Source organism: Procambarus clarkii, chromosome 57 (genome assembly GCF_040958095.1).
Source record: "Procambarus clarkii isolate CNS0578487 chromosome 57, FALCON_Pclarkii_2.0, whole genome shotgun sequence".
Taxonomy (NCBI): domain Eukaryota; kingdom Metazoa; phylum Arthropoda; class Malacostraca; order Decapoda; family Cambaridae; genus Procambarus; species Procambarus clarkii.
The window spans coordinates 6,245,517-6,267,851 of NC_091206.1; positions in this window are offsets into that span (position 1 = coordinate 6,245,517).

Here is a 22,335-nt window from a genome sequence, read left to right on the forward strand (position 1 = left end):
AAATGTGACTCACTGACGCTTTTAGTACTTGGCATATGTTGGGTATAAAAAGTCGTAATATCAAAGTGCGAATACGTGCAGAGAGTCAGAATTTGGGTCCAAAATATGGCTCAGGCCTCAAAATTCAGATATTTGGGATATTTTTAAAACTGCAGGGGAGTTTGTTCAAATTGTGGCTCACTGCCACTTTCAGTACTTGGCATATGTTGGGTATAAAAAGTCGTAATTTCAAACTGCGAATACGTGCAGAGAGCCAGAATTTGGCTCCAAAATATGGCTCAGGCCTCGAAATTGGGATGTTTGGGATAATTTGGAAACTGCAGGGGGGTTTGGGACAAATGTGACCAAACGCCGCTTTCAGTACTTCTCATATGTTGGGTATAAAAAAGTCCTAATATCAAACTGCGAATACGTGCAGAGAGCCAGAATTTAGCTCCAAAATATGGCTCAGGCCTCGAAATTGGGATGTTTGGGATATTTTGAAAACTGCAGGGGAGTTTGTGCAAAATGTGACTCACTGCCGCTTTCAGTACTTGGCATACGTTGGGTATAAAAAAGTCGTAATTTCAAACTGCGAATACGTGCAGAGATCCAGAATTTGGCTTCAAAATGTGGCTCAGGCCTCGAAATTGGGATGTTGGGATATTTTGAAAACTGCAGAGGAGTTTGTGCAAAATGCGACTCTCTGCCGCAATCAGGACTTGGCATATGTTGGGTATAAAAGTCGTAATTTTAAACTGCAAATACGTGCATAGAGCCAGAATTTGGCTCCAAAATATGGCTCAGGCCTTGAAATTGGGATTTTGGGATATTTTGATAACTGCAGGGGGGTTTGGGACAAATGTGACCAAACGGCGCTATCAGTACTTGGCATATTTTAGATATAAAAAGTAGTAATTTCAAACTGCGAATTCGTGCAGAGAGCCAGAATTTGGCTCCAAAATATAGCTCTGGCCTCGAAATTGAGATATTTGGGATATTTTGAAAACTGCAGGGGAGTTTGTGCAAAATGTGACTCACTGCCGTTTTCAGTACTTGGCATATGTTGGGTATAAGAAAGTCGTAATTTCAAACTGCGAATACGTGCAGAGAGCCAGAATTTGGCTTCAAAATATGGCTCAGGCCTCGAAATTGGGATGTTTGGGATATTTTGAAAACTGCAGGGGAGTTTGTGCAAAATGTTACTCACTGCCGCTTTCAGTACTTGGCATATGTTGGGTATAAAAAGTCGTAATATCAAACTGCGAATACGTGCAGAGAGCCAGAATTTGGCTCCAAAATATGGTTCAGGCCTCGAAATTGGGATGTTTGGGATATTTTGGAAACTGCAAGGGGGTTTGGGACAAATGTGACCAAAGGCTGCTTTCAGAACTTGGCATATGTTGGGTATAAAAAGTCGTAATATCAAACTGCGAATACGTGCAGAGAGCCAGAATTTGGCTCCAAAATATGGCTCAGGCCTCGAAATTGGGATGTTTGGGATATTTTGGAAACTGCAAGGGGGTTTGGGACAAATGTGACCAAACGCCGCTTTCAGTACTTCGCATATGTTGGGTATTAAAGAGTCGTAATTTCAAACGGCGAATACGTTCAGAGAGCCAGAATTTGGCTCCAAAATATGGCTCAGGCCTCGAAATTGGGATATTTGGGATATTTCGAAAACTTCAGGGAGGTTTGGGACAAATGTGACCAAACGCCGCTTTCAGAACTTGGCATATGTTGGGTATAAAAAGTCGTAATTTCAAACTGTGAATACATGCAGAGAGCCAGAATTTGGCTCCAAAATATGGCTCAGGCTTCGAAATTGGGATATTTGGGATATTTCAAAAACTGTAGGGGAGTTTAGGTCAAATGTGACCAAACGCTGCTTTGAGTACTTCTCATATGTTGGGTATAAAAAAGTCGAAATTTCAAACATCGAATACGTGCAGAGAGCCAGAATTTGGCTTCAAAATAAGCCTCAGGCCTCGAAATTGGGATGTTTGGGATATTTTGAAAACTGCAGGGGAGTTTGTGCAAAATGTTACTCACTGCCGCTTTCAGTACTTGGCATATGTTGGGTATAAAGAGTCGTAATATCAAACTGCGAATACGTGCAGAGAGCCAGAATTTGGCTCCAAAATATGGCTCAGGCCTCGAAATTGGGATGTTTGGGATATTTCGAAAACTGCAGGGGAGTTTGTGCAAAATGTGACTCTCTGCAGCTATCAGGACTTGGCATATGTTGGGTATAAAAATTCGTAATTTTAAACTGCGAATACGTGAATAGAGCCAGAATTTGGCTCCAAAATATGGCTCAGGCCTCGAAATTGGGATGTTTGGGATATTTTGCAAACTGCAGGGGGTTTGCGACAAATGTGACCAAACACCGCTTTCAGTACTTCGCATATGTTGGGAATAAAAAAGTCGTAATTTCAAACTGCGAATACGTGCAGAGAGCCAGAAATTTTCTCCAAAACATGGCACAGGCCTCGAAATTGGGATGTTTGGGATATTTTGAAAACTGCAAAGGAGTTTGTGCAAGATGTGACTCACTGCCGCTTTTAGTACTTGGCATATGTTGGGTATAAAAAGTCAAAATATCTAACTGCGAATACGTGTAGAGAGCAAGAATTTGGGTCCAAAATATGGCTCAGGCCTCAAAATTGGGATATTTAGGATATTTTGAAAACTGCAGGGAGGTTTGGGACAAATGTGACCAAACGCTGCTATCAGGACTTGGCATATGTTGGGTATAAAAAGTCGTAATTTTAAACTGCGAATACGTGCATAGAGCCAGAATTTGGCACTAAAATATGGCTCAGGCCTCGAAATTGGGATGATTGGGATATTTTGAAAACTGCAGAGGGATTTGGGACAAATGCGACCAAACGCCGCTTTCAGTACTTCGCATATGTTGGGCTTAAAAAGTCGAAATTTCAAACTGCGAATACGTGCAGAGAGCCAGAATTTGGCTCCAACATATGGCTCAGGCCTCGAAATTGGGATATTTGGGATATTTCAAAAACTGCAGGGGAGTTTGTGCAAAATGTGACTCACTGCTGCTTTCAGGACTTGGCATTTGTTGGGTATAAAAAGTCGTAATTTTAAACTGCAGATACGAGCATAGAGCCAGAATTTGGCTCCAAAATATGGCTCAGGCCTCGAAATTGAGATACTTGGGATATTTTGAAAACTGCAGGGGAGTTTGTGCAAAATGTTACTCACTGCCGCTTTCAGTACTTGGCATATGTTGGGTATAAAAAATCGTAATATCAAACTGCGAATACGTTCAGAGAGCCAGAATTTGGCTCAAAATATGGCTCAGGCTTCGAAACTGGGATGTTTGGGATATTTTGGAAACTGCAAGGGGGTTTGGGACAAATGTGACCAAACGCCGCTTTCAGTACTACGCATATGTTGGGTATAAAAAAGTCGTAATTTCAAACGGCGAATACGTTCAGAGAGCCAGAATTTGGCTCCAAAATATGGCTCAGGCCTCGAAATTGGGATATTTGGGATATTTCGAAAACTGCAGGGAAGTTTGTGCAAAATGTGACTCTCTGCCGCTATCAGGACTTGGCATATGTTGGGTATAAAAATTCGTAATTTTATACTGCGAATACGTGAATAGAGCCAGAATTTGGCTCCAAAATATGGCTCAGGCCTCGAAATTGGGATGTTTGGGATATTTTGAAAACTGCAAAGGTGTTTGTGCAAAATGTGACTCACTGCCGCTTTTAGTACTTGGCATATGTTGGGTATAAAAAGTCAAAATATCAAACTGCGAATACGTGCAGAGAGCAAGAATTTGGGTCCAAAATATGGCTCAGGCCTCAAAATTTGGATATTTGGGATATTTTGAAAACTTCAGGGAGGTTTGGGACAAATGTGACCAAACGCCGCATTCAGAACTTGGCATATGTTGGGTATAAAAATCGTAATTTCAAACTGTGAATACGTGCAGAGAGCCAGTATTTGGCTCCAAAATATGGCTCAGGCTTCGAAATTGGGATATTTGGGATATTTCAAAAACTGCAGGGGAGTTTAGGACAAATGTGACCAAACGCCGCTTTGAGTACTTCTCATATGTTGGGTATAAAAAAGTCGAAATTTCAAACTGCGAATACATGCAGAGAGCCAGAATTTTTCTCCTAAATATGGCTCAGGCCTCGAAATTGGGATATTTGGGATATTTTGAAAACTGCAGGGGAGTTTGTGCAAAATGTGACTCACTGCCGATTTTAGTACTTGGAATGTTGAGTATAAAAAGTCATAATATCAAACAGCGAATACGTGCAGAGAGCCAGAAATTGGGTACAAAATATGGCTCAGGCCTCAAAATTGGGATATTTGGGATATTTTGAAAACTGCAGGGAGGTTTGGGACAAATGTGACCAAACGCTGCTTTCAGAACTTGGCATATGTTGGGTATAAAAAGTCGCAATTTCAAACTGTGAATACGTGCAGAGAGCCAGAATTTGGCTCCAAAATATGGCTCAGGCCTCGAAATTGGGATATTTGGGATATTTCAAAAACTGCAGGGGAGTTTAGGACAAATGTGAAAAAACGCCGCTTTGAGTACTTCTCATATGTTAGATATAAAAAAGTCGAAATTTCAAACTGCAAATACGTGCAAAGAGCCAGAATTTTTCTCCAAAATATAGCTCAGGCCTCTAAATTGGGATGTTTGGGATATTTTGAAAACTGCAGGGGAGTTTGTGCAAAATGTGACTCACTGACGCTTTTAGTACTTGGCATATGTTGGGTATAAAAAGTCGTAATATCAAAGTGCGAATACGTGCAGAGAGTCAGAATTTGGGTCCAAAATATGGCTCAGGCCTCAAAATTCAGATATTTGGGATATTTTTAAAACTGCAGGGGAGTTTGTTCAAATTGTGGCTCACTGCCACTTTCAGTACTTGGCATATGTTGGGTATAAAAAGTCGTAATTTCAAACTGCGAATACGTGCAGAGAGCCAGAATTTGGCTCCAAAATATGGCTCAGGCCTCGAAATTGGGATGTTTGGGATAATTTGGAAACTGCAGGGGGGTTTGGGACAAATGTGACCAAACGCCGCTTTCAGTACTTCTCATATGTTGGGTATAAAAAAGTCCTAATATCAAACTGCGAATACGTGCATAGAGCCAGAATTTAGCTCCAAAATATGGCTCAGGCCTCGAAATTGGGATGTTTGGGATATTTTGAAAACTGCAGGGGAGTTTGTGCAAAATGTGACTCACTGCCGCTTTCAGTACTTGGCATACGTTGGGTATAAAAAAGTCGTAATTTCAAACTGCGAATACGTGCAGAGATCCAGAATTTGGCTTCAAAATGTGGCTCAGGCCTCGAAATTGGGATGTTGGGATATTTTGAAAACTGCAGAGGAGTTTGTGCAAAATGCGACTCTCTGCCGCTATCAGGACTTGGCATATGTTGGATATAAAAAGTCGTAATTTTAAACTGCAAATACGTGCATAGAGCCAGAATTTGGCTCCAAAATATAGCTCTGGCCTCGAAATTGAGATATTTGGGATATTTTGAAAACTGCAGGGGAGTTTGTGCAAAATGTGACTCACTGCCGTTTTCAGTACTTGGCATATGTTGGGTATAAGAAAGTCGTAATTTCAAACTGCGAATACGTGCAGAGAGCCAGAATTTGGCTTCAAAATATGGCTCAGGCCTCGAAATTGGGATGTTTGGGATATTTTGAAAACTGCAGGGGAGTTTGTGCAAAATGTTACTCACTGCCGCTTTCAGTACTTGGCATATGTTGGGTATAAAAAGTCGTAATATCAAACTGCGAATACGTGCAGAGAGCCAGAATTTGGCTCCAAAATATGGTTCAGGCCTCGAAATTGGGATGTTTGGGATATTTTGGAAACTGCAAGGGGGTTTGGGACAATGTGACCAAACGCCGCTTTCAGTACTTCGCATATGTTGGGTATAAAAAAGTCGTAATTTCAAACGGCGAATACGTTCAGAGAGCCAGAATTTGGCTCCAAAATATGCTCAGGCCTCGAAATTGGGATATTTGGGATATTTCGAAAACTGCAGGGGCGTTTGTGCAAAATGTGACTCTCTGCCGCTATCAGGACTTAGCATATGTTGGGTATAAAAATTCGTAATTTTAAACTGCGAATACGTGAATAGAGCCAGAATTTGGCTCCAAAATATGGCTCAGGCCTCGAAATTGGGATGTTTGGGATATTTTGCAAACTGCAGGGGGGTTTGCGACAAATGTGACCAAACGCCGCTTTCAGTACTTCGCATATGTTGGGTATAAAAAAGTCGTAATTTCAAACTGCGAATAAGTGCAGAGAGCCAGAATTTAGCTCCAAAATATGGCTCAGGCCTCGAAATTGGGATGTTTGGGATATTTTGAAAACTGCAGGGGAGTTTGTGCAAAATGTGACTCACTGCCGCTTTCAGTACTTGGCATACGTTGGGTATAAAAAAGTCGTAATTTCAAACTGCGAATAGGTGCAGAGATCCAGAATTTGGCTTCAAAATGTGGCTCAGGCCTCGAAATTGGGATGTTGGGATATTTTGAAAACTGCAGGGGAGTTTGTGCAAAATGTGACTAACTGCCGCTTTCAGTACTTGGCATATGTTAGGTATAAAAAGTCGTCATATCAAACTGCGAATACGTGCAGAGAGCCAGAATTTGGCTCCAAAATATGGCTCAGGCCTCGAAATTGGGATATTTGGGATATTTTGGAAACTGCAGGGGGGGTTTGGGACAAATGTGACCAAACGCCGCTTTCAGTACTTCGCATATGTTGGGTATAAAAAATTCGTAATTTCAAACGGCGAATACGTTCAGAGAGCCAGAATTTGGCTCCAAATATGGCTCAGGCCTCGAAATTGGGATGTTTGGGATGTTTTGCAAACTGCAGGGGGGTTTGCGACAAATGTGACCAAACGCCACTTTCAGTACTTCGCATATGTTGGGTATAAAAAAGTCGTAATTTCAAACTGCGAATACGTGCAGAGAGCCAGAATTTTTCTCCAAAATATGGCTCAGGCCTCGAAATTGGGATGTTTGGGATATTTAGAAAACTGCAGGGGAGTTTGTGCAAAATGTGACTCACTGCTGCTTTTAGTACGTGGCATATGTTGGGCGTAAAAAGTCGAAATATCAAACTGCGAATACGTGCAGAGAGCAAGAATTTGGGTCCAAAATATGGCTCAGGCCTCGAAATTGGGATGTTTGGGATATTTTGGAAACTGCAGGGGGGTTTGGGACAAATGTGACCAAACGCCGCTTTCAGTACTTCGCATATGTTGAGTATAAAAAAGTCGTAATTTCAAATGGTGAATACGTTCAGAGAGTCAGAATTTGGCTCCAAAATATGGCTCCGGCCTCGAAATTGGGATATTTGGGATATTTCGAAAACTGCAGGGGAGTTTGTGCAAAATATGACTCTCTGCCGCTATCAGGACTTAGCATATGTTGGGTATAAAAAGTCGTAATTTTAAACTGCGAATACGTGCATAGAGCCAGAATTTGGCTCCAAAATATGGCTCAGGCCTCAAAATTGGGATGTTTGGGATATTTTGAAAACTGCAGGGGGGTTTGCGACAAATGTGACCAAACGCCGCTTTCAGTACTTGGCATATGTTGGGTATAAAAAATTCGTAATTTCAAACTTCGAATACGCGCAGAGAGCCAGAATTTGGCTTCAAAATATGGCTCAGGCCTCGAAATTGGGATGTTTCGGATATTTTGAAAACTGCAGTTGAGTGTGTGCAAAATGTGACTCACTGCCGCTTTCAGTACCTGGCATATGTTGGGTATAAAAAGTCGTAATATCAAATTGCGAAAACGTTCAGAGAGTCAGAATTTGGCTCCAAAATATGGCTCAGGCCTCGAAATTGGGGTATTTGGGATATTTCGAAAACTGCAGAGGAGTTTGTGCAAAATGCGACTCTCTGCCGCTATCAGGACTTGGCATATTTTGGGTATAAAAAGTCGTAATTTTAAACTGCAAATACGTGCATAGAGCCAGAATTTAGCTCCAAAATATGGCTCAGGCCTTGAAATTGGGATTTTGGGATATTTTGATAACTGCAGGGGGGTTTGGGACAAATGTGACCAAACACCGCTTTCAGTACTTGGCATATTTTAGGTATAAAAAGTAGTAATTTCAAACTGCGAATTCATGCAGAGAGCCAGAATTTGGCTCCAAAATATAGCTCTGGCCTCGAAATTGAGATATTTGGGATATTTTGAAAACTGCAGGGGAGTTTGTGCAAAATGTGACTCACTGCCGTATTCAGTACTTGGCATATGTTGGGTATAAGAAAGTCGTAATTTCAAACTGCGAATACGTGCAGAGAGCCAGAATTTGGCTTCAAAATATGGCTCAGGCCTCGAAATTGGGATGTTTGGGATATTTTGAAAACTGCAGGGGAGTTTGTGCAAAATGTTACTCACTGCCGCTTTCAGTACTTGGCATATGTTGGGTATAAAAAGTCGTAATATCAAACTGCGAATACGTGCAGAGAGCCAGAATTTGGCTCCAAAATATGGTTCAGGCCTCGAAATTGGGATGTTTGGGATATTTTGGAAACTGCAAGGGGGTTTGGGACAAATGTGACCAAACGCCGCTTTCAGTACTTCGCATATGTTGGGTATAAAAAAGTCGTAATTTCAAACGGCGAATACGTTCAGAGAGCCAGAATTTGGCTCCAAAATATGGCTCAGGCCTCGAAATTGGGATATTTGGGATATTTCGAAAACTGCAGGGGCGTTTGTGCAAAATGTGACTCTCTGCCGCTATCAGGACTTAGCATATGTTGGGTATAAAAATTCGTAATTTTAAACTGCGAATACGTGAATAGAGCCAGAATTTGGCTCCAAAATATGGCTCAGGCCTCGAAATTGGGATGTTTGGGATATTTTGCAAACTGCAGGGGGGTTTGCGACAAATGTGACCAAACGCCGCTTTCAGTACTTCGCATATGTTGGGTATAAAAAAGTCGTAATTTCAAACTGCGAATACGTGCAGAGAGCCAGAATTTAGCTCCAAAATATGGCTCAGGCCTCGAAATTGGGATGTTTGGGATATTTTGAAAACTGCAGGGGAGTTTGTGCAAAATGTGACTCACTGCCGCTTTCAGTACTTGGCATACGTTGGGTATAAAAAAGTCGTAATTTCAAACTGCGAATAGGTGCAGAGATCCAGAATTTGGCTTCAAAATGTGGCTCAGGCCTCGAAATTGGGATGTTGGGATATTTTGAAAACTGCAGGGGAGTTTGTGCAAAATGTGACTAACTGCCGCTTTCAGTACTTGGCATATGTTAGGTATAAAAGTCGTCATATCAAACTGCGAATACGTGCAGAGAGCCAGAATTTGGCTCCAAAATATGGCTCAGGCCTCGAAATTGGGATATTTGGGTTATTTTGGAAACTGCAGGGGGGGTTTGGAACAAATGTGACCAAACGCCGCTTTCAGTACTTCGCATATGTTGGGTATAAAAAATTCGTAATTTCAAACGGCGAATACGTTCAGAGAGCCAGAATTTGGCTCCAAAATATGGCTCAGGCCTCGAAATTGGGATGTTTGGGATATTTTGCAAACTGCAGGGGGGTTTGCGACAAATGTGACCAAACGCCACTTTCAGTACTTCGCATATGTTGGGTATAAAAAAGTCGTAATTTCAAACTGCGAATACGTGCAGAGAGCCAGAATTTTTCTCCAAAATATGGCTCAGGCCTCGAAATTGGGATGTTTGGGATATTTAGAAAACTGCAGGGGAGTTTGTGCAAAATGTGACTCACTGCTGCTTTTAGTACTTGGCATATGTTGGGCGTAAAAAGTCGAAATATCAAACTGCGAATACGTGCAGAGAGCAAGAATTTGGGTCCAAAATATGGCTCAGGCCTCGAAATTGGGATGTTTGGGATATTTTGGAAACTGCAGGGGGGTTTGGGACAAATGTGACCAAACGCCGCTTTCAGTACTTCGCATATGTTGAGTATAAAAAAGTCGTAATTTCAAATGGTGAATACGTTCAGAGAGTCAGAATTTGGCTCCAAAATATGGCTCAGGCCTCGAAATTGGGATATTTGGGATATTTCGAAAACTGCAGGGGAGTTTGTGCAAAATATGACTCTCTGCCGCTATCAGGACTTAGCATATGTTGGGTATAAAAAGTCGTAATTTTAAACTGCGAATACGTGCATAGAGCCAGAATTTGGCTCCAAAATATGGCTCAGGCCTCGAAATTGGGATATTTGGGATATTTTGATAACTGCAGGGGAGTTTGTGCAAAATGTGACTCACTGCCGCTTTTAGTACTTGGCATATGTTGGGTATAAAAATACGAAATTTCAAACTGCGAATACGTGCAGAGAGCCACAATTTTTCTCCAAAATATGGCTCAGGCCTCGAAATTGGGATGTTTGGGATATTTTGATAACTGCAGGGGAGTTTGTGCAAAATGTGACTCACTGCCGCTTTCAGTACTTGGCATATGTTGGGTATAAAAAGTCGTAATATAAAACAGCGAACACGTGCAGAGAGCCAGAAATTGGGTCCAAAATATGGCTCAGGCCTCAAAATTGGGATATTTGGGATATTTTGAAAACTGCAGGGAGGTTTGGGACAAATGTGACCAAACGCTGCTTTCAGAACTTGGCATATGTTGGGTATAAAAAGTCGTAATTTCAAACTGTGAATACGTGCAGAGAGCCAGAATTTGGCTCCAAAATATGGCTCAGGCCTCAAAATTGGGATATTTGGGATATTTCAAAAACTGCAGGGGAGTTTAGGACAAATGTGACCAAACGCCGCTTTGAGTACTTCTCATATGTTAGATATAAAAAAGTCGAAATTTCAAACTGCGAATACGTGCAGAGAGCCAGAATTTTTCTCCAAAATATGGCTCAGGCCTCGAAATTTGGATGTTTCGGATATTTTGAAAAGTGCAGGGGTGTTTGTGCAAAATGGGTCCAAAATATGGCTCAGGCCTCAAAATTCGGATATTTGGGATATTTTGAAAACTGCAGGGGAGTTTGTGCAAATTGTGACTCACTGCCACTTTCAGTACTAGGCATATGTTGGGTATAAAAAGTCGTAATTTCAAACTGCGAATACGTGCAGAGAGCCAGAATTTGGCTCCAAAATGTGGCTCAGGCCTCGAAATTGGGATGTTTGGGATAATTTGGAAACTGCAGGGGAATTTGGGACAAATGTGACCAAACGCCGCTTTCAGTACTTCTCATATGTTGGGTATAAAAAAGTCCTAATATCAAACTGCGAATACGTGCAGAGAGCCAGAATTTAGCTCCAAAATATGGCTCAGGCCTCGAAATTGGGATGTTTGGGATATTTTGAAAACTGCAGGAGAGTTTGTGCAAAATGTGACTCACTGCCGCTTTCAGTACTTGGCATATGTTGGGTATAAATAAGTCGTAATTTCAAACTGCGAATACGTGCAGAGATCCAGAATTTGGCTTCAAAATGTGGCTCAGGCCTCGAAATTGGGATGTTTGGGATATTTTGAAAACTGCAGGGGAGTTTGTGCAAAATTTGACTCACTGCCGCTTTCAGTACTTGGCATATGTTAGGTATAAAAAGTCGTCATATCAAACTGCGAATACGTGCAGAGAGCCAGAATTTGGCTCCAAAATACGGCTCAGGCCTCGAAATTGGGATGTTTGGGATATTTTGGAAACTGCAGGGGGGGGGTTTGGGACAAATGTGACCAAACGCCGCTTTCAGTACTTTGCATATGTTGGGTATAAAAAAGTCGTAATTTCAAACTGCGAATACGTGCAGAGAGCCAGAATTTTTCTCCAAAATATGGCTCAGGCCTCGAAATTGGGATGTTTGGGATATTTTGAAAACTGCAGGGGAGTTTGTGCAAAATGTGACTCACTGCCGCTTTTAGTACTTGGCATATGTTGGGCGTAAAAAGTCGAAATATCAAACTGCGAATACGTGCAGAGAGCAAGAATTTGGGTCCAAATATGGCTCAGGCCTCAAAATTGGGATATTTGGGATATTTTGAAAACTGCAGGGAGGTTTGGGACAAATGTGACCAAACGCCGCTTTCAGAACTTGGCATATGTTGGGTATAAAAAGTCGTAATTTCAAACTGTGAATACGTGCAGAGAGCCAGAATTTGGCTCCAAAATATGGCTCAGGCCTCGAAATTGGGATATTTGGGATATTTCAAAAACTGCAGGGGAGTTTAGGACAAATGTGACCAAACGCCGCTTTGAGTACTTCTCATATGTTGGGTATAAAAATTCGAAATTTCAAACTGCGAATACGTGCAGAGAGCCACAATCTTTCTCCAAAATATGGCTCAGGCCTCGAAATTGGGATGTTTGGGATATTTTGATAACTGCAGGGGAGTTTGTGCAAAATGTGACTCACTGCCGCTTTCAGTACTTGGCATATGTTGGGTATAAAAAGTCGTAATATCATACTGCGAATGCGTGCAGACATCCAGAATTTGGCTCCAAAATATGGCTCTGGCTTCGAAATTGGGATATTTGGGATATTTCAAAAACTGCAGGGGAGTTTAGGACAAATGTGACCAAACGCCGCTTTGAGTACTTCTCATATGTTGGGTATAAAAAAGTCGAAATTTCAAACTGCGAATACGTGCAGAGAGCCAGAATTTTTCTCCAAAATATGGCTCAGGCCTCGAAATTGGGATGTTTGGGATATTTTGAAAACTGCAGGGGAGTTTGTGCAAAATGTGACTCACTGCCGATTTTAGTACTTGGCATATGTTGGGTATAAAAATTCGTAATATCAAACAGCGAATACGTGCAGAGAGCCAGAAATTGGGTCCAAAATATGGCTCAGGCCTCAAAATTGGGATATTTGGGATATTTTGAAAACTGCAGGGAGGTTTGGGACAAATGTGACCAAACGCTGCTTTCAGAACTTGGCATATGTTGGGTATAAAAAGTCGTAATTTCAAACTGTGAATACGTGCAGAGAGCCAGAATTTGGCTCCAAAATATGGCTCAGGCCTCAAAATTGGGATATTTGGGATATTTCAAAAACTGCAGGGGAGTTTAGGACAAATGTGACCAAACGCCGCTTTGAGTACTTCTCATATGTTAGATATAAAAAAGTCGAAATTTCAAACTACGAATACGTGCAGAGAGCCAGAATTTTTCTCCAAAATATGGCTCAGGCCTCGAAATTGGGATGTTTCGGATATTTTGAAAAGTGCAGGGGTGTTTGTGCAAAATGGGTCCAAAATATGGCTCAGGCCTCAAAATTCGGATATTTGGGATATTTTGAAAACTGCAGGGGAGTTTGTGCAAATTGTGACTCACTGCCACTTTCAGTACTAGGCATATGTTGGGTATAAAAAGTCGTAATTTCAAACTGCGAATACGTGCAGAGAGCCAGAATTTGGCTCCAAAATATGGCTCAGGCCTCGAAATTGGGATGTTTGGGATAATTTGGAAACTGCAGGGGAATTTGGGACAAATGTGACCAAACGCCGCTTTCAGTACTTCTCATATGTTGGGTTTAAAAAAGTCCTAATATCAAACTGCGAATACGTGCAGAGAGCCAGAATTTAGCTCCAAAATATGGCTCAGGCCTCGAAATTGGGATGTTTGGGATATTTTGAAAACTGCAGGGGAGTTTGTGCAAAATGTGACTCACTGCCGCTTTCAGTACTTGGCATATGTTAGGTATAAAAAGTCGTCATATCAAACTGCGAATACGTGCAGAGAGCCAGAATTTGGCTCCAAAATATGGCTCAGGCCTCGAAATTGGGATGTTTGGGATATTTTGGAAACTGCAGGGGGGGTTTGGGACAAATGTGACCAAACGCCGCTTTCAGTACTTCGCATATGTTGGGTATAAAAAAGTCGTAATTTCAAACTGCGAATACGTGCAGAGAGCCAGAATTTTTCTCCAAAATATGGCTCAGGCCTCGAAATTGGGATGTTTGGGATATTTTGAAAACTGCAGGGGAGTTTGTGCAAAATGTGACTCACTGCCGCTTTTAGTACTTGGCATATGTTGGGCGTAAAAAGTCGAAATATCAAACTGCGAATACGTGCAGAGAGCAAGAATTTGGGTCCAAATATGGCTCAGGCCTCAAAATTGGGATATTTGGGATATTTTGAAAACTGCAGGGAGGTTTGGGACAAATGTGACCAAACGCCGCTTTCAGAACTTGGCATATGTTGGGTATAAAAAGTCGTAATTTCAAACTGTGAATACGTGCAGAGAGCTAGAATTTGGCTCCAAAATATGGCTCAGGCCTCGAAATTGGGATATTTGGGATATTTCAAAAACTGCAGGGGAGTTTAGGACAAATGTGACCAAACGCCGCTTTGAGTACTTCTCATATGTTGGGTATAAAAATTCGAAATTTCAAACTGCGAATACGTGCAGAGAGCCACAATTTTTCTCCAAAATATGGCTCAGGCCTCGAAATTGGGATGTTTGGGATATTTTGATAACTGCAGGGGAGTTTGTGCAAAATGTGACTCACTGCCGCTTTCAGTACTTGGCATATGTTGGGTATAAAAAGTCGTAATATCATACTGCGAATGCGTGCAGACATCCAGAATTTGGCTCCAAAATATGGCTCAGGCTTCGAAATTGGGATATTTGGGATATTTCAAAAACTGCAGGGGAGTTTAGGACAAATGTGACCAAACGCCGCTTTGAGTACTTCTCATATGTTGGGTATAAAAAAGTCGAAATTTCAAACTGCGAATACGTGCAGAGAGCCAGAATTTTTCTCCAAAATATGGCTCAGGCCTCGAAATTGGGATGTTTGGGATATTTTGAAAACTGCAGGGGAGTTTGTGCAAAATGTGACTCTCTGCCGATTTTAGTACTTGGCATATGATGGGTATAAAAATTCGTAATATCAAACAGCGAATACGTGCAGAGAGCCAGAAATTGGGTCCAAAATATGGCTCAGGCCTCAAAATTGGGATATTTGGGATATTTTGAAAACTGCAGGGAGGTTTGGGACAAATGTGACCAAACGCTGCTTTCAGAACTTGGCATATGTTGGGTATAAAAAGTCGTAATTTCAAACTGTGAATACGTGCAGAGAGCCAGAATTTGGCTCCAAAATATGGCTCAGGCCTCAAAATTGGGATATTTGGGATATTTCAAAAACTGCAGGGGAGTTTAGGACAAATGTGACCAAACGCCGCTTTGAGTACTTCTCATATGTTAGATATAAAAAAGTCGAAATTTCAAACTGCGAATACGTGCAGAGAGCCAGAATTTTTCTCCAAAATATGGCTCAGGCCTCGAAATTGGGATGTTTCGGATATTTTGAAAAGTGCAGGGGTGTTTGTGCAAAATGGGTCCAAAATATGGCTCAGGCCTCAAAATTCGGATATTTGGGATATTTTGAAAACTGCAGGGGAGTTTGTGCAAATTGTGACTCACTGCCACTTTCAGTACTAGGCATATGTTGGGTATAAAAAGTCGTAATTTCAAACTGCGAATACGTGCAGAGAGCCAGAATTTGGCTCCAAAATATGGCTCAGGCCTCGAAATTGGGATGTTTGGGATAATTTGGAAACTGCAGGGGAATTTGAGACAAATGTGACCAAACGCCGCTTTCAGTACTTCTCATATGTTGGGTATAAAAAAGTCCTAATATCAAACTGCGAATACGTGCAGAGATCCAGAATTTGGCTTCAAAATGTGGCTCAGGCCTCGAAATTGGGATGTTTGGGATATTTTGAAAACTGCAGGGGAGTTTGTGCAAAATTTGACTCACTGCCGCTTTCAGTACTTGGCATATGTTAGGTATAAAAAGTCGTCATATCAAACTGCGAATACGTGCAGAGAGCCAGAATTTGGCTCCAAAATATGGCTCAGGCCTCGAAATTGGGATGTTTGGGATATTTTGGAAACTGCAGGGGGGGTTTGGGACAAATGTGACCAAACGCCGCTTTCAGTACTTCGCATAAGTTGGGTATAAAAAAGTCGTAATTTCAAACTGCGAATACGTGCAGAGAGCCAGAATTTTTCTCCAAAATATGGCTCAGGCCTCGAAATTGGGATGTTTGGGATATTTTGAAAACTGCAGGGGAGTTTGTGCAAAATGTGACTCACTGCCGATTTTAGTACTTGGCATATGTTGGGCGTAAAAAGTCGAAATATCAAAATGCGAATACGTGCAGAGAGCAAGAATTTGGGTCCAAAATATGGCTCAGGCCTCAAAATTGGGATATTTGGGATATTTTGAAAACTGCAGGGAGGTTTGGGACAAATGTGACCAAACGCCGCTTTCAGAACTTGGCATATGTTGGGTATAAAAAGTCGTAATTTCAAACTTTGAATACGTGCAGAGAGCCAGAATTTGGCTCCAAAATATGGCTCAGGCCTCGAAATTGGGATATTTGGGATATTTCAAAAACTGCAGGGGAGTTTAGGACAAATGTGACCAAACGCCGCTTTGAGTACTTCTCATATGTTGGGTATAAAAATTCGAAATTTCAAACTGCGAATACGTGCAGAGAGCCACAATTTTTCTCCAAAATATGGCTCAGGCCTCGAAATTGGGATGTTTGGGATATTTTGATAACTGCAGGGGAGTTTGTGCAAAATGTGACTCACTGCCGATTTCAGTATTTGGCATATGTTGGGTATAAAAAGTCGTAATATCATACTGCGAATACGTGCAGACATCCAGAATTTGGCTCCAAAATATGGCTCAGGCCTCGAAATTGGGATATTTGGGATATTTTGAAAACTGCAGGGGAGTTTAGGACAAATGTGACCAAACGCCGCTCTGAGTACTTCTCATATGTTAGATATAAAAAAGTCGAAATTTCAAACTGCGAATACGTGCAGAGAGCCAGAATTTTTCTCCAAAATATGGCTCAGGCCTCGAAATTGGGATGTTTGGCATATTTTGAAAACTGCAGGGGAGTTTGTGCAAAATGTGACTCACTGACGCTTTTAGTACTTGGCATATGTTGGGTATAAAAAGTCGTAATATCAAAGTGCGAATACGTGCAGAGAGTCAGAATTTGGGTCCAAAATATGGCTCAGGCCTCAAAATTCGGATATTTGGATATTTTGAAAACTGCAGGGGAGTTTGTGCAAATTGTGACTCACTGCCACTTTCAGTACTAGGCATATGTTGGTTATAAAAATTCGTAATTTCCAACTGCGAATACGTGCAGAGAGCCAGAATTTTTCTCCAAAATATGGCTCAGGCCTCGAAATTGGGATGTTTGGGATATTTTGAAAACTTCAAAGGAGTTTGTGCAAAATGTGACTCACTGCCGCTTTTAGTTCTTGGCATATGTTGGGTATAAAAAGTCAAAATATCAAACTGCGAATACGTGCAGAGAGCAAGAATTTGGGTCCAAAATATGGCTCAGGCCTCAAAATTGGGATATTTGGGATATTTTGAAAACTTCAGGGAGGTTTGGGACAAATGTGACCAAACGCAGCTTTCAGAACTTGGCATATGTTGGGTATAAAAAGTCGTATTTTCAAACTGTGAATACATGCAGAGAGCTAGAATTTGGCTCCAAAATATGGCTCAGGCTTCGAAATTGGGATATTTGGGATATTTAAAAACCTGCAGGGGAGTTTAGGTCAAATGTGACCAAACGCCGCTTTGAGTACTTCTCATATGTTGGTTATAAAAAAGTCGAAATTTCAAACGGCGAATACGTTCAGAGAGCAAGAATTTGGCTCCAAAATATGGTTCAGGCCTCGAAATTGGGATATTTGGGATATTTCGAAAACTGCAGGGGAGTTTGTGCAAAATGTGACTCTCTGCCGCTATCAGGACTTGGCATATGTTGGGTATAAAAATTCATAATTTTAAACTGCGAATACGTGAATAGAGCCAGAATTTGGCTCCAAAATATGGCTCAGGCCTCGAAATTGGGATGTTTGGGATATTTTGAAAACTGCAGGGGTGTTTGTGCAAAATGGGTCCAAAATAATTCTCAGGCCTCAAAATTCGGATAATTGGGATATTTTGAAAACTGCAGGGGAGTTTGTGCAAATTGTGACTCTCTGCCACTTTCAGTACTAGGCATATGTTGGGTATAAAAAGTCGCAATTTGAAACTGCGAATACGTGCAGAGAGCCAGAATTTGGCTCCGAAATATGGCTCAGGCCTCGAAATTGGGATGTTTGGGATATTTTGAAAACTGTAGGGGAGTTTGTGCAAAATGTGACTCACTGCCGCTTTCAGTACTTGGCATATGTTGGGTATAAAAAAGTCGTAATTTCAAACTGCGAATACGTGCAGAGATCCATAATTTGGCGTCAAAATGTGGCTCGGGCCTCGAAATTGGGATGTTTGGGATATTTTGAAAACTGCAGGGGAGTTTGGGACAAATGTGACCAAACGCCGCTTTCAGTACTTCTCATATGTTGGGTATAAAAAAGTCCTAATATCAAACTGCGAATACGTGCAGAGAGCCAGAATTTAGCTCCAAAATATGGCTCAGGCCTCGAAATTGGGATGTTTGGGATATTTTGAAAACTGCAGGGGAGTTTGTGCAAAATGTGACTCACTGCCGCTTTCAGTACTTGGCATATGTTGGGTATAAAAAAGTCGTAATTTCAAACTGCGAATACGTGCAGAGATCCATAATTTGGCTTCAAAATGTGGCTCGGGCCTCGAAATTGGGATGTTTGGGATATTTTGAAAACTGCAGGGGAGTTTGTGCAAAATGTGACTCACTGCCGCTTTCAGTACTTGGCATATGTTAGGTATAAAAAGTCGTCATATCAAACTGCGAATACGTGCAGAGAGCCAGAATTTGGCTCCAAATAATGGCTCAGGCCTCGAAATTTGGATGTTTGGGATATTTTGGAAACTGCAGGGGGGGTGGTGGGACAAATGTGACCAAACGCCGCTTTCAGTACTTGGCATATGTTGGGTATAAAAAAGTCGTAATTTCAAACGGCGAATACGTTCAGAGAGCCAGAATTTGGCTCCAAAATATGGCTCAGGCCTCGAAATTGGGACGTTTGGGATATTTTGAAAACTGCAGAGGGGTTTGGGAGAAATGTGACCAAACGACGCTTTCAGTAAATGGCATATGTTGGTTATAAAAGGTCGTAATTTCATACCTGCGAATACATGCAGAGAGCCAGAATTTGGCTCCAAAATATAGCTCTTGCCTCGAAATTGGGATATTTGGGATATTTTGAAAACTGCAGGGGAGTTTGTGCAAAATGTGACTCACTGCCGCTTTCAGTAAATGGCATATGTTTGTTATAAAAGGTCGTAATTTCATACTGCGAATACATGCATAGAGCCAGAATTTGGCTCCAAAATATAGCTCAGGCCTCGAAATTGAGATGTTTGGGATATTTTGAAAAGTGCAGGGGGTATTTGGGAAAATTGTGACCAAACGCCGCTTTCAGTTCTTCGCATATGTTGGGTATAAAAAAGTCGTAATTTCAAACTGCGAATACGTGCAGAGAGCCAGAATTTTGCTCCAAAATATAGCTCAGGCCTCGAAATTTGGATATTTGGGATATTTAAAAACCTGCAGGGGAGTTTGTGCAAAATGTGACTCTGCCGCTATCAGGACTTGGCATATGACGTGTATAAAAAGTCGTAATTTTAAACTGCGAATACGTGCATAGAGCCAGAATTTGGCACCAAAATATGGCTCAGGCCTCGAAATTTGGATGTTTGGGATATTTTGAAAACTGCAGAGGGGTTTGGGACAAATGTGACCAAACGCCGCTTTCATTACTTGGCATATGTTGGGTATAAAAAAGTCGTAATTTCAAACGGCGAATACGTTCAGAGAGCCAGAATTTGGGTCCAAAATATGACTCATGCCTCGAAATTGGGATATTTGTTATATTTTGAAAACTGAGGGAAGTTTGGGACAAATGTGACCAAATGCCGCTTTAAGAACTTGGCATATGTTGGGTATAAAAAGTCGTAATTTCAAACAGCGAATACGTGCATAGAACCAGAATTTGGCTCCAAAATATGGCTCAGGCCTCGAAATTGAGATGTTTGGGATATTTTGAAAAGTGCAGGGGGTATTTGGGACAAATGTGACCAAACGCCGCTTTCAGTTCTTCGCATATGTTGGGTATAAAAAAGTCGTAATTTCAAACTGCGAATACGTGCAGAGAGCGAGAAATTGACTTCAAAATATGGCTCAAGCCTCGAAATTGGGTTGTTTGGGATATTTTGAAAACTGCAGGGGAGTTTGTGCAAAATGTGACTCACTGCCGCTTTCAGTACTTGGCATATGTTGGGTATAAAAAGTCATAATATCAAACTCGAATACGTGCAGAGAGCCAGAATTTTGCTCAAAAATATGGCTCAGGCCTCGAAATTGAGATGTTTGGGATATTTTGAAAATTGCAGGGGGTTTTGGGACAAATGTGACCCAACGCTGCTTTCAGTACTTTGCATATGTTGGGTATGAAAAATTCGTAATTTCAAACTGCGAATACGTGCAGAGAGCCAGAATTTGGCTCCAACATATGGCTCTGGCCTCGAAATTGGGATGTTTGGGATATTTTGAAAACTGCAGGGGAGTTTGTGCAAAAATGTGACTCACTGCCGCTTTCAGTACTTGGGATATGTTGGGTATAATAAGTCGTAATATCATACTGCGAATACGTGCAGAGAGCCAGAATTTGGCTCCAAAATATGGCTTAGGCCTTGAAATTGGGATGTTTGGGATATTTTGAAAACTGCAGAGGGGTTTGGGAGAAATGTGACCAAACGCCGCTTTCAGTAAATGGCATATGTTGGTTATAAAAGGTCGTAATTTCATACTGCGAATACATGCAGAGAGCCAGAATTTGGCTCCAAAATATAGCTCTGGCCTCTAAATTGGGATATTTGGGATATTTTGAAAACTGCAGGGGAGTTTGTGCAAAATGTGACTCAGTGCCGCTTTCAGTAAATGGCATATGTTTGTTATAAAAGGTCGTAATTTCATACTGCGAATACGTGCAGAGAGCCAGAATTTTGCTCCAAAATATAGCTCAGGCCTCGAAATTGGGATATTTTGGATATTTAAAAAACTGCAGGGGAGTTTGTGCAAAATGTGACTCTGCCGCTATCAGGACTTGGCATATGTCGTGTATAAAAAGTCGTAATTTTAAACTGCGAATACGAGCATAGAGCCAGAATTTGGCACCAAAATATGGCTCAGGCCTCGAAATTTGGATGTTTGGGATATTTTGAAAACTGCAGAGGGGTTTGGGACAAATGTGACCAAACGCAGCTTTCAGTACTTCGCATATTTTGGGTATAAAAAGTCGTAATTTCAAACATCGAATACGTGCAGAGAGCCAGAATTTGGCTCCAAAATATGGCTCAGGCCACGAAATTGGGATGTTTGGGATATTTTGAAAACTGCAGGGAAGTTTGTGCAAAATATGACTCACTGCCGCTTTCAGTACTTGGCATATGTTGAGTATTAAAAGTCGAAATTTCAAACAGCGAATATTTGCAGAGAGCTAGAATTTGGCTCCAAAATATTGCTCAGGCCTCGAAATTGAGATTTTTGGGATATTTTGAAAAGTTCAGGGGGTATTTGGAACAAATGTGACCAAACGCGTCTTTCAGTACTTGGCATATGTTGGGTATAAAAAAGTCGCAATTTCAAACTGCGAATACATACAGAGAGCCAGAATTTGGCTCCAAAATATGGCTCGGGCCTCGAAATTGGGATATTTAAGATATTTCAAAAACTACATGGGAGTTTGTGGAAAATGTGAATCTCTGCTACTATCAGGACTTGGCATATGTTGGGTATAAAAAGCCGTAATTTTAAACTGCGAATACGTGCATAGAGCCAGAATTTGTCTCCAAAATATGGCTCAGGCCTCGAAATTGGGATGTTTGGGATATTTTGAAAACTGCAGGGGAGTTTGTGCAAAATGTGACTCTGTCTATCAGGACTTGGCATATGTCGTGTATAAAAAGTCGTAATTTTAAACTGCGAATACGTGCAGAGAGCCAGAATTTTGCTCCAAAATATAGCTCAGGCCTCGAAATTGGGATATTTGGGATATTTCAAAAACTACAGGGGAATTTGTGCAAAATGTGACTCACTGCCGCTATCAGGACTTGGCATATGTTGGGTATAAAATCGTACTTTTAAACTGCGAATACGTGCATAGAGCCAGAATTTGGCTCCAAAATATGGCTCAGGCATGAAATTGGGATGTTTGGGTTATTTTGAAAACTGCAGCGGGGTTTGGGACAAAAGTGACTCACTACCGCTTTCAGTAATTCGCATATGTTGGGTATAAAAAAGTCGTAATATCAAACTGCGAATACGTCCAGAGAGCCAGAATTTGGCTCCAAAATATGGCTCAGGCCTCGAAATTGGGATGTTTGGGATATTTTGAAAACT